Below are 12964 nucleotides of genomic sequence, written 5' to 3'. Positions count from 1 at the left end.
TATGTGGAGCTTTTCTCCCCAGGACTCCATTGAAAACGGGTTCTTTAGGCCCAATGGACTATCCTGGTTAAACAACTGCAAATAAATAAATAAATAAATAAATAAATAAATAATGCTACTTAACAATTATTGGTATGTTATTTTAAATGACATCTTGTTAAAAAATGTTTTACGTCCTGTTTCTAAGTTTGCTTATAGAAATTCCCTCTGTATGTTAGTAGCAGTTTATAGACTGCAGTGGTGGTGCTGCGGTAGTGTTGTTGCCTCACAGTAAGACGTTGTCATGTTCGATTCTCAGCTAGAGCGTCTTCTGTGTGGGGACATGCGTGAATGGGCGTACCTTCGTTAAAGGTTGTGTGTCAGGGTCGGCAGCTCAGCACGTAAAAATCTACTGCCAATCATTAGCGGGCCGGAGTTCCGCTGTGGCGACCCCTAACTGGGAAAAGCGGAAAGACACAACAACAAGATGTTAGCAGCAGTTTATAAATTCCTGTTGCTGTACCTCTAGATGAGCTCCAGATACAATTCTCTACCCAGTATCCATCCTGATGAATTGATCCACGAATGAAAGCCATATAACTTAATGGTGGAACAACCACATAATAGTCCCATTATGTAAATGTGTCACTTCTTTACAACTGTTCAGCTTTAGACCTATTGCATTATTTCCACCTCCTTGTAAAGAACAAAAAAAAATAGAATTTCTATAAGAAAATCATGTTGTTTCTCTAGGATGACAATCCCAATAAAACATACTTTACATACCAGCCACATAGCTCTGTAAACAGCATTTTTGGCCTTCCTATGATAATAAGTGAAGTTACTAGGCTAATGGCTCTAGGTCACTTGTAAGCTTAGCCAAGTTCTACCCCTATTTCCACGATCAGCACCTATTTCCCTGTCCAAGAGGGACACAGGTGGAACTCCCAGGGTGAATTTACTGTTACGCATCCAATCATCCAGATTGCATTTGAAGAGGGCCAATGAGGTGCTTTGTTTGAGATGAAGTCGGAGTCTGTTCCAAAAGTGTGGCAACCTCTGGGAGATAAGTATGTTCCTCTAGCAGGTTCTATTGATGTCACATAACCAGGTTAAGGTCTTTAGAGTGAGTAACCCGTGTACCGTTTGACTTATGGATATGCAGCATTTCCAATAAAGAAGGATCAGAGATTGCCTTTAGTCTGTATGAAACCAAATAAAGTGACTGATTTCAGATGATCCACATAGGACAGATGCTGAAAACATTGAATTTTCCTTGTGAGGAACCTTTATGTTCTTTCCAGTTGCTGCAGGTGCTTGGAAAGGTACATACCAAAAGAGGCATTGTATTCAGTTATTGGCTTGATGAGGGAAGAGTACAAGGAGGTTATAACATATTGTTTTTTCTGGAGGTAATGCCCTTACTTATGAGAGGAGCAGTATAGAATGCCCTTCTTACCACTGTGGAGACATGGTGATCAAAGGTAAGGTTGCAACCTTTGTGCCCAGGTCTCTCACCTCTGAGTGCATGCTTAGGGTGTTGCTATTGATGTGGTAGTTAGCATTCGCATCGCTCTTACTGAAAGGGATGATAATACATTTTTTTGCATTGAGTTTAAAGCCGTGACTTTGGCACCAATCATTTGTTTGTGTAAGACCCTCTTGTAGGATGTCGACAATGTTTGTATTCAAAGTAAATAGCAAATCGTTAGCCTCTGTACCATGCAACATGTCTAAATTGTTTAATACAGCCTTTATCCAGCTTTATACACCATCAACACCATCCCCCATTCTGGAATTATAGCTAAACTCACTAAACTAGGTATAAATCCCTATGTCACAAGATGTGTTGCCAACTGGCTCACTGATAGAACCCACACTGTAAAAGTTGCAGACTCCAAATCTGACTTCAAACCAGTGACAAGTGGTATACCACAGGGATCAGTCCTGGGACCTCTCCTATTTGGTATCTACTTTTCTGAAGTACAGGCTAACAGAAGGCCTCTGGCTAACGAAGTTTGCAGATGGCTGCAAACTAGGAGCTATAGTCAAGTCTCCAAATGATGTGGACATCCTACAGAAGGGCCTCACTGAGACAGATGCCTGGTGTCAGAGCCATGGCCTCAAGCTCAATACCAAAAAGTGCATTGTTATCCCTTCTGGTAAAAACTCTGTACCCATGAACTACCACATAGGTGGCAGTCTTTTTAACACCGAATGTGTGATGAGACCTTGGGACCCAGGTGGACAGTAGTCTCTCCTTTGATAAACACATTGCCACAGTAGTCAGGAAATCCTTCTACATGGCACACCTCACCACAAAAGGGTTCTCATCCAGGAAAAAAGAGGTCATTCTTCCCCTCTACTCGACACTCATTAGACCCATTATATAGAGTATAACACCCCTTTTGGAATGTACCTCACAAGACATCTGCAGCAGCTGGAAAGGCCACAGAAGTACCTTACAAAGAAGATTACTGCCCTCAAATAGATGCCCTGCATTGATTGTCTCAAAAAACTCCAGCTTTACTCTGTAGCATATCGCCTACTCCGAGGTGATCTCTGCCTAACATATAAAGCTATGTCAAACCCAGAGCTGTTGGACATGCTACACCTAAGAAATCCCAATCCCTCCGAGCTACACGCTCTAGGGACCTAAACCTTGTCACCACAATAAACAGGACTTGCTGGAGGGATAGATTCATGTCCCAGAGACTTCCCATACTCTGGAACAAGCTACCCATCTATGTCAAGCAAAGTTCCTCATTAACACTCTTCAAGAAGAATCTTGATGAGTGGATGGGAAATAGGAAATACACCCCGGGGATCACTTTTGTGGCTCTGCTCGACAGGGGCACAGGAAATTAATTTTCTTGGGTTGGCGTAAGCCAGGAAACTTTGTTGGCTAGGCTTACTTAAGCCCTTGGGCCGATAGCCTAGTACCTACCTATGAACTATTAATTACATGCTTAACTGGTCTTGGCATTGGACAGAGGGTGTTTAAATGGTACTGTGCTTAACTGTCTAGTCTTACCCAGTCTCTTTGCTGTATTGAATTGCTGTCCACAGGAGGAAAAAGTGTTAATACCCTTTCCCTGGATCAGTTTTAGGCTTTTTTTCATCATTATGCTGGTGACTCCACCTTTCTGTTTTCTGCAAAATCTTTATAGGTTCATAGGTTCATAGGTTAGTACTAGGCTAACTACCCTTGCGAGCCATTTTAAGCCTAGCCAATTATCCCTTGTGAGACTCCAACCCTGCACCTTGTGTTTGTAAGGCAAACACCTTAACCATTAGGCCACCCTCCCAACCCCTTAGGCCACCCTCCCAACCCTTTTAGAGGAAGCAAGTGTCTTAACTCCAGATGTCTTTCACAGTTATCCAGAAGTAGCTGTCAGACTTAGATCTCCCATTTTATGCTAATCTTATTTATTTATTTTTTTCCTTTCTTCACCAGGTTAGTCCCACTAGGGTAGTAGTCTGTTTTCAGGGGAGACCTGAGGTGGTATTGATACTACAAGGGGAAATTTGGCCAGGGCATTAGGGAACCTCCTCTGCTCATTTTCAGTAGGTGCCACAGGATCTTTTACATCTATCTGAGCTACTACCAACTTGAGCAAATGGGGCCTCTGTTTAATGCCTTATCCGAAAAGATGGCACACTCGAGTGCAGTACCTCCCTTATGTTGCACTGCAGTGTCAGCAATCAGTCCATTTGGTGTGGGAAGAGTCCACAACCTGTATTACCAGTTGTACCACTGGCACTATAACTAAAGCCATCCTTTTTTAAGTCACTGGTCTGTATATTGAGTCATAAAATTCATAAAAAGTAAACCAGTAACTTGGTCTTCTATACAAAATCAAAAAAGCCTTTGTGATTAGTCAGGCACATATTGCTACAGCCCATTCCTTCCCATTGGTGAGCTTTTTGTAAGTGCTGTATACATGCATTTACACACCACCTAATGAACCAAACTCTAGTAAAGCTGTAATAGCACTGCATTGTTTGCCACAACACTACCTAACATAGCACTTTGAAAGCCATTTGAAAAGTACTATTTCAAAAGCTCACATGTGCACAAATAAAAATGATCCTTAATGTACTCCATTCTTCAAATAAATGTCTTGTATTCAGATTATGATTGAGTGGTCCACTCCTACTCACATATGGATATAACAATCCCTGAAATTAAAACCCCTGAACAGACAAATCACTGTAGTAAATAATACCATTAGTGACAACAGCCACAGTCACAGAGCAACACTGGTAAAAAAATATATATATATTGCACTTAGCTCTTCGGTTCCCAGGCCTTCACAGAGTAACAAGCATTACTAAAACACTAGTTTAAATTACCAAAAAGCATAACAGTCCATTCCACTGCTAATAAGTTAATTAATTAATTAAATAATTAAATTACATATTTCCAATTGCATTCTTTGTTTAACCCTATAGGATCCAAGGTATTAAACTTAAGAATATACATAGTTTCTTTTCTCAAAAGTTTATCCTTTAAACTTACATTTTCACCCATCAATATTTCCACTTTTTCCAAGATACAACCGAAATTCCTTCAGGATTAGAATTGTGAAATTCAGAAAAATGATTGTCCAAAGGGCTCTCCTTTTTCACATTTCTAATATCCCTCACATGTACTTGGAAACGTACTTTGAAACTTCTACTAGTTTCTCCAATACAAAACTTGTTGCATCCACATTTTAGAGCATAAATAACACTTGCAGTGTTACAATCAAAATTTCTTTTAACAGTAAAAGGACATCCATTATACATATAGAACATTGTTTATAAGGAACCGTGCCAACAATAGAATTCACTTCTCTATTTAAGTTAACATTGGGTAACAAAATAGTTATGTCCTACCATAGCCTTTAAATTTCTAGCCCTCTTATAAGAGGCTATAACCTGTTTAGGCAAAAGCAGACTTAAGTCTCTATCCCTAAACATCATAGGTCAAAATTGTTTAATAATATCCACAACTTTACAACTAATAATATTATAGGTTGTAACAAAATAAACATTTTCAGGAATCTCATGCCTCAGATTAATAACATTTCCATTTATAACATTTTCATTTTAAAGGACCTCTGATGACTAGTATTATTATTCTTGCATTTTTCTAAATCATTCACATTCTTAGGCCATCTTAGTAACATCACTTTATTTTTGGCTTCTGATACTATACCTACATCATATCCTCTATTAAGGAACATCTTTTCAGTTTCTAAAATTTCCTGATAGAAAACATCATCACTACTACAGAGTTTATGGATTCTAAGGAACTCTTTATAAGGCAATACTGTCATAAGATGGAGAGGATGACAACTATTGCCATATAAGAACTGATTCCTTAGTTCAAACTTCCTATGTAACCCAGTGTCTAACTTATTGAGTTTAATATCCAGGAAGTTCATCTCAGTTCCCAGCTGTATGCCATCAAACTCAGTGCCCATCTTATTAACCTGCAAATTTTCAGCAAATTTTAAAACATCCTTATAAGAACCATCACACAAAAATACCAAATCATCTATAAATCTCAAATAAAGCAAGACATGAGACCTATAGAAGGTGTGAGGATATATATAGTCATACTCAAACTTGGCCATGGTAAGATTGGCATACATGGGGGCAAAGGCCGCCCCATGTCCATACCCTGCAGTTGGTGAAAAACCTCCCCATTAAAAACAAAAAAAATATTTTTTAAACAAAAAGCTACTAAGTCTATAACAAAGTGGGACATAGGGGAGTCGCCCAAAAAGTAAAAAAGGGCCTTGATACCCACATCATGTCGAATGTTTGTATAAAGGCTTTTCACATCTATGCATAACCAAAACATGGAATCCTTCCATTGAAAGCCCTTAATTTTATGCAAAAAATCTGAACTATCCTTTATGTATGAAGGAGTACTAAGAACCTACTTTTTCAAATATTTGTGCGAAAAAACACTAATACATTTCAAAAAATATTTCTCTGCAGAGACAATAGGCCTTCATTATCCAAACCCTTATGAGTTTTCGGTAAGCAATAAAATACAGCAATTTTTGTGTTTTCTACGCCAATTTCTTAGTGATATCACTAGATGAAAAATAACCTAAACAATGGCCTTTATTCAACAATGAAATATACTCCTCAATAGCTTGAAAGTAGCAAGAAATATCACATCTTTTATAAACTAGTTCATCATTTAAGTGCTTGTAGCACATATCCAAGTATTGTTTAAAATTTATAATTACTATTTGGTTACCATTGCCTGAGGGCTTTGCCATAAAGTTCCTATCATCACAAAATTCACAAAACTCTAACCATTGTTGTTTATCTAAATTATAACATACACTAGATTTACTATGCATACAAGTGTTATATTTTTTCCACTTCAAAACTAACAGTTGAAATGTAAGTTTGAATGCAATTGTTAATGTAGGGGGGGGATAAAAAGACTTTTAGTCTGGATACTGCTGGTATCAAAATTAGTGTAAGCATTACTCACATATTCATCAGATTCACTTAATATAGATACACATGAGTGAAAAAAATCATCCCCAGAAATATCCTGGTTCACATTACATATATTTACAACATTGTTTTTAGCAAAAAAATCTCTCAGATGTAATTTTCTCTCAAACGCAAAAATCTCCCCTCTCAGAACATGTAGTCGAGGTAAAGCAGTGGGAATGAATTTCAAACCTAACTCTAAAATGGACATTACTACCTTATTAACATAACAGCCAGACAAATTCAACATAAAAGTATTATAAAAATTAGTTCCAATGTTTTCATTTATTAAAATGTCCTTTGTAGTTACCTCCAGCATTTCTTTGTGGTCCCCAATCTCCTCAACCCCGCTTACCATTGAAATTGGTGTTGGCCTTGGAATTAGCCTGTTAGTGATCGTTCCGAAATCCATGGTTAAAGTCTGTAGAATTCCCGGCTTCAGGTAAGGCCAGAAAAGATTCCTGTTCTCTGTTATCTGTGTCCTGTTGTTCTACAGCTTCTGAAGCTGCAAAAGACACAGAAGAAGAGGAGGTGGAGCTATTATTACGGCTTTGGTTCTGTCCGTTCTTAGATACAGACCTTTTACTATGATATTTGACCAAAAAAGCTTGGTCTAGTTTGTAGTCTTTCATATCCAAATTAATTTTAAAAGTTTTGCATTCTACAAGCCCCTCCTCAAGATCTTTAAGCACCACATTAATGTTTTTAAGTATATCATCTAACTTAGTCAGAGAAACAAATGGCTGCAATTGTTCACTCACCCTGAGGATTTCTTCCGTCAGCTGACATTTTTTAAGGTGGTCTTGTTCTGTTAAAATGTGAATCCGTTCAATAGAACATCGATGTGAGGCTTCAATCCACCTTTTATGGAAGGCCATATCCTCAGGGCTATTTACATCAAACGGTGTAGTGGGAGGTTTAGAAGCCCTTAAAACTCTCTGAGTTATATTGAGGTCTAGATATCGTTGCAAATACAAAATATTAAAGTGGGTACTAGTCTCTTTACATATAACAAACATTCAGGTTGATCTCTCAAATTGCAGGCTTCTGCAGATAAAGAGAATACATTAGAAGTACCCACTTTACCAAACGGATCTGCACACCGCTGGTTACGTTCTCCCATAAAATGATCCCAGACACTCTCTGGTACCGCTGCACTCAAACTGGCTTGTGGAATATTCAGCTCCGTAGAAGTGCCTTCACCCAGTCTACTAGTTTCTTGCGACTGAATGACATACTGTTCCACAGACTTCTGAGAATGATCCACAGATGTTTCCCTAAAGATACGAAAAATATTATGGCAAGCGTCAGTGGCCATAGCCCCTTAAAACGAAACACAAATACCACCAGAGAAGAAAGATAAATAATACCACTAGCGACAACAGCCACAGTCACAGAGCAACGCAGGTAAAAAATATATTTATTGCACTTAGCGCTTCGGCTCCCAGGCCTTCACAGAGTAAAAACCAAAATATGGAATCCTTCCATTGAATCACTGTAGTAACTCTTTTCCGTTCATGCCTGCCAGGTTTGGATTTAGAATGGTAACCAAGTCTTACTAACTCAAACTAGTACGATTGGCTCTTTTTTTTTCTTTTTTTCTTTTTTTTTTTTTCATTTGGAGTACTAATTATAAGGAGATTATTAATTTATCTTCCTTATGCAGGATGTTTAGTGGTATTGACTTGTATCATTTATAACTAATTTACACGCTAATCGTTCTCTATACTTCTTGTTAATCCTTTTTGTGCAGCTCCATGATATCTCTCCTTTTAGCTTGGATCTCCTTTTCTCCGCATTTATATAATCTCACTACCTGAACTTTAAGATCATTCTCAGTCTGTTACTTTCTTCTTTTCATTGCTCCCCTGTCTTTTTAGTCACTCCCGTTGTTTCATTATGTATTCACTTTCCTATAATCTCACTACCTGAACTTGAAGATCATTCTCAGTCTGTTACTCTCTTCTCTTCATTGCTCTCCTGTTTTTTTAGTTAGTTTCATTATATATTTACTTTCCTATAATCTCACTGCCTGAACTTTAAGATAATTCTCAGTCTGTTACTTTCTTCTCTTCATTGCTCCCCTGTCTTTTTAGTCAGTCTCATTGTTTCATTATATATTCACTTTCCTATAATCTCACTACCTGAACTTGAAGATCATTCTCAGTCTGTTACTCTCTTCTCTTCATTGCTCTCCTGTTTTTTTAGTCAGTTTCATTATATATTTACTTTCCTATAATCTCACTGCCTGAACTTTAAGATCATTCTCAGTGTGTTACTTTCTTCTCTTCATTGCTCCCCTGTCTTTTTAGTCAGTCTCATTGTTTCATTATGTATTCACTTTCCTATAATCTCACTGCCTGAACTTTAATATCATTCTCAGTCTATTACTTTCTTCTCTTCATTGCTCCCCTGTCTTTTTAGTCAGTCTCATTGTTTCATTATATATTCACTTTCCTATAATCTCACTGCCTGAACTTTAAGATCATTCTCAGTCTGTTACTTTCTTCTCTTCATTACTCGCCTGTCTTTTTAGTCAGTCTCATTGTTTCATTATGTATTAACTTTCCTCCTGTTTCCCCTTTTTTATCTACACCTGTCTTACTCCAAGCTGGTGTTATAACTCCTCTTTCTCTGCTCCTCCCTTTCCTATATACTCTCTGCTGTGTACTCCTTTCACTCTTATCTCAATTTATGTCTTCAGTGTACATGTAAATAAAACATTTGAGCTTAAGTTCTGTATCTTTATATATAAAATGTATGCATTATTGAAAGAGTGTTTGTTGTGATTGTTACAATGAATACTGCCCCTCTGAATATTGGATCTTGAGCTCATGTCTTCAGTTACAAATGATCAGTAGAGATTATTCACTTTATTGAATTATGGTGGGCCTACCCTCCTAAAGAAAGTCTCCACCAAGTTGGGAATAACTCCAAATAAAACAAGGCAGCAGTTTCAGACATTTTGCAAGTGTACTACACTGACTAATCCCATGCTTGTCTAAAGAGACTAAATGCATAGAGCTCACTGTGGCAAAATGTCCTTATTTCAAGTGCAAAGTTTTTTTTTTAATTTTTGTCTTAACCTTTCTCTTTTATAGTTATGCCCTCAACTTGTAAAATGGGCTTTCATATTCTAAAATGTATAGTTACTTCAATTGAACTATTAATAAACCGGTATGCTGAACAGCTGTCCAGTTATTTCCTAATTCCTTGTCATCCAGCCCCACCTTCTGATGATGTAGTAGATGTTCAAAACAGTTTCTAGTGGGTTGGCTTGTGTTCTGAAGTCCTGTAGATTTTATTACAAGTTAACCAGAATACGACACACCAGTCAGACGATAAATCAGTAAATAAATGCAGCTGTATTCAAGAGAAATGTAACTAAAGTAAGAAGGAACAGGGTAAGAATCTTAGTAAGTTGTATAGTGCTTGACATACAGTATAAAAACAAAGATGTCACAATGTATCTTCATCTTCACAGTTGTGCAGATTATTTCAAATATTTTCTTTTCAGCACCATTTTCTTCTGGTGTAGCATGCAAACTCACTGTGCAGTAGGGCTGCCATTGAGTTGATTCACATATCTGTAGTTTTCTCCCTAATAATCCATTGGTAGACAATGATTTATTAGTTTTTGATCTGTTTTATTACACTGTTTGCCGGGCGCTATACACCTTACTTAAGATTTTTATCCTGTTCCATCTTACTTTTATTACCTTTCACTTGAATAGAACTGTGTTTATTTATTGATTTATTGCCTGACTAATTGATTGCGCTGTATTCTAGTTACTTTGTAATAAAATCCACTGCAGACTACAGAAAATGTGCCAACCCCCTACAAACTGTTTCTCCCCATACGTCATCAGAAGGCAGGGTTGGATGACATAAAATCAGGAAGTGATTGGACAGTTGCTCAGCATACAATAAACAGAAAACATTTTATTAAATTTCATAAATACAGGTCAGCTGAAATAGCTAAAGAAAGAACTTAACATCTTAGAACAAGAAAGCCCATTTTATAAGAATAGGACATAAATATGACAAAATGAAATGGTTTAAAAATTTGCACTTGATCTTTAAGAGTAAAGTATCTAGCATAATGAAACATGTGTACAAAAGATGCTTGTAAGGTACCACTTTCAAGTTTTAAGTGTGTAAATATCCACAACTATATTAAAAACAAAAAAGTTTTCAAATATTTGTCTTATGTGACGTATCAGAGCAGTAATCCAAAAATGTTATGGTGGGGATGGCATCATTTGTGGGAAACACAGTGTCTGATGTGAGACACCAATAATAGTAATAAGTAAAAGAACACAAAATGGGACTGTAATTTAGCACAGTCTGAGGGGAAGCTGTCAGAATAAGAAATATAACTTTATGGTGTGAGGCAATATTTTTACTTCGAGAAGAAAATATGGTATGGAAAAAAATAAGGTATAAGGATGAAATGTAAAAAAATGAGATAAGTAAGGTAGCATGAAACAGGTTTATGTAGCAGATGCAACTAGCAAGACAAGCAGGGGTGGGCCTGATAACAAAAAGCACATTAAAATGAGGAAAGTAAATGTTCAGCCAAAAGAAGGACAGTAGACAAGGAGGACCAAGAAAACAAACCAGGGATGGGTAGAACATGACAAGATGTGAGCATGTACACTAAACATGTTTGTCTGTAGTATGAGTCAGAAATGTGAATGGCCAGTAAGTCTCCCAGTTGCATTTGTGGGCACATTTACATCTACATTGCCACCCAACATGTACATCTGCTTTGCCACCCAAGAAAATGATGGTTACATTTCCTTTGGAAATTTCCAGACATATGTATTGTAGAACACAAATATGGCATAGGTCTGGAACTATATGGATCACAGTTATAGTACACAGCAATACCTGAGTAAGTGGTGGCAAGTTTCAAAGTGCAGCCATTACTGGCTGTACAAGTTGTATATTAATAAACGTATAGTGAAAGCAAAGTGAAATAGGAAGAATGTGCAGAGTTGGCCAGTGGTCACAAGCAAACAGGACACCACAGTAAGATGTACTCAGGTGTTATGCTGTCAGTCATACCACTGCCAGATGTTAAAATGCAGAACATCTTATAGTGGAGTCCACAGGTGTGTGTGTGCTTATAATGCCTGTATAATCTGTAGCAGGATTTGTATCATCTCCTTGAATCTGGGGACCAACATTTCATCAAAGGCTCCTTGATTGCACCACATTTTTAATGTCAAGGATAAATTCATAATCCTGTCGTCATGGTCTGTGTATACCTTTCTGATGATGCAGAAGCAGCATATCTGACAAGTCTCTGCTGAGTTTGTAAAACACGAAAGAGAAACAGACATATCACAATACAGTCAAATGGCAGTCATATGTTCATAATGTAAGGCTTATAGTGATGCCGCTGGCAATAGTACATAGCATGGTGTACCTGATATTTCTGCCTGCATGGCAAGTAATGAAATATGCCATTCATCATTACACAGTCCAAAGTGAACATGATTAACAGGTCCTGCTATTCATTAACATGGTGTGCAGTCCCTTAAAGGGATTGGTTCTCATAGCTGCTTGTCTTATCCTCACAGTAATATGATTCATAAGTGGAATCACATTACTTTTAGGACTGTGGAAGAACAGCATTGCATACAGTCCCCTCAAAGGATGGTTCATGATATTCCCAAGTCTGTTCCTTGGTCCACAGTCATGGCAGGGAATGATTTATAAAGGTTTTACCTTCTCTTGATATGACTTTGCACTAGGTACATAATATCCAAATATTGGAATAGAGCCATAGCTAGGGTATCTGGCAACCTGTGCAGGTCCCCAATCTGGTACCCTTCTCGCCAAACACAAACAAAATAAGCAGCTTGCTACAACTAAATACCTCACAAGAAGCACTAAAGTGCTTCAAATATGACTGTAAATGCAGTATTAGAATGCCAGTACTGCACCCCTAACACCTTGAGCCAGGGGCAATTGCCGCTTCATTCCACCTTAACCATGCCTCTCTGGGGAGATCCAGTGCAGCAACTGCTTCCATTGGTTGATTAACACTGCATCACTGTTGTGGATGGGAGTATGACGATGTGGGGTATTGCCAGCTAGCCAGGAGAAGTAGGGCAGTGGATGTGCAACATATGCCAGCACAGCTAGGTGGAATTTTGTAAAGAATTGTATGTCATTTGTATATTGAACTAATTTGTACAAATGCTTGTGTTGAAAAATGTATTTGTAAAGCTGCTTGTGTTAAGTATACAAACAATGTGCCCTGCTGGACAGAAGAATAAATATACATGCATTATTGTAACTATTTAAATGTATATGTTTTAACAGAGGATACTGGAAGAGAATAGGCTAATCATAAACTTAATTAAGTTACCTGGCTTAGGCCATAAAGATTGTATTGTACAGTTATCCACACAGCCAGAGACAAAAAGTCCATACTAGGAAGCTTCCTGCATTGTCTTTGGGG

Source organism: Protopterus annectens, chromosome 6.part0, assembly GCF_019279795.1.
Source record: "Protopterus annectens isolate FY-2018-M chromosome 6.part0, PAN1.0, whole genome shotgun sequence".
NCBI lineage: Eukaryota > Metazoa > Chordata > Ceratodontiformes > Protopteridae > Protopterus > Protopterus annectens.
Note: the sequence above shows the minus strand (reverse complement) of the source record.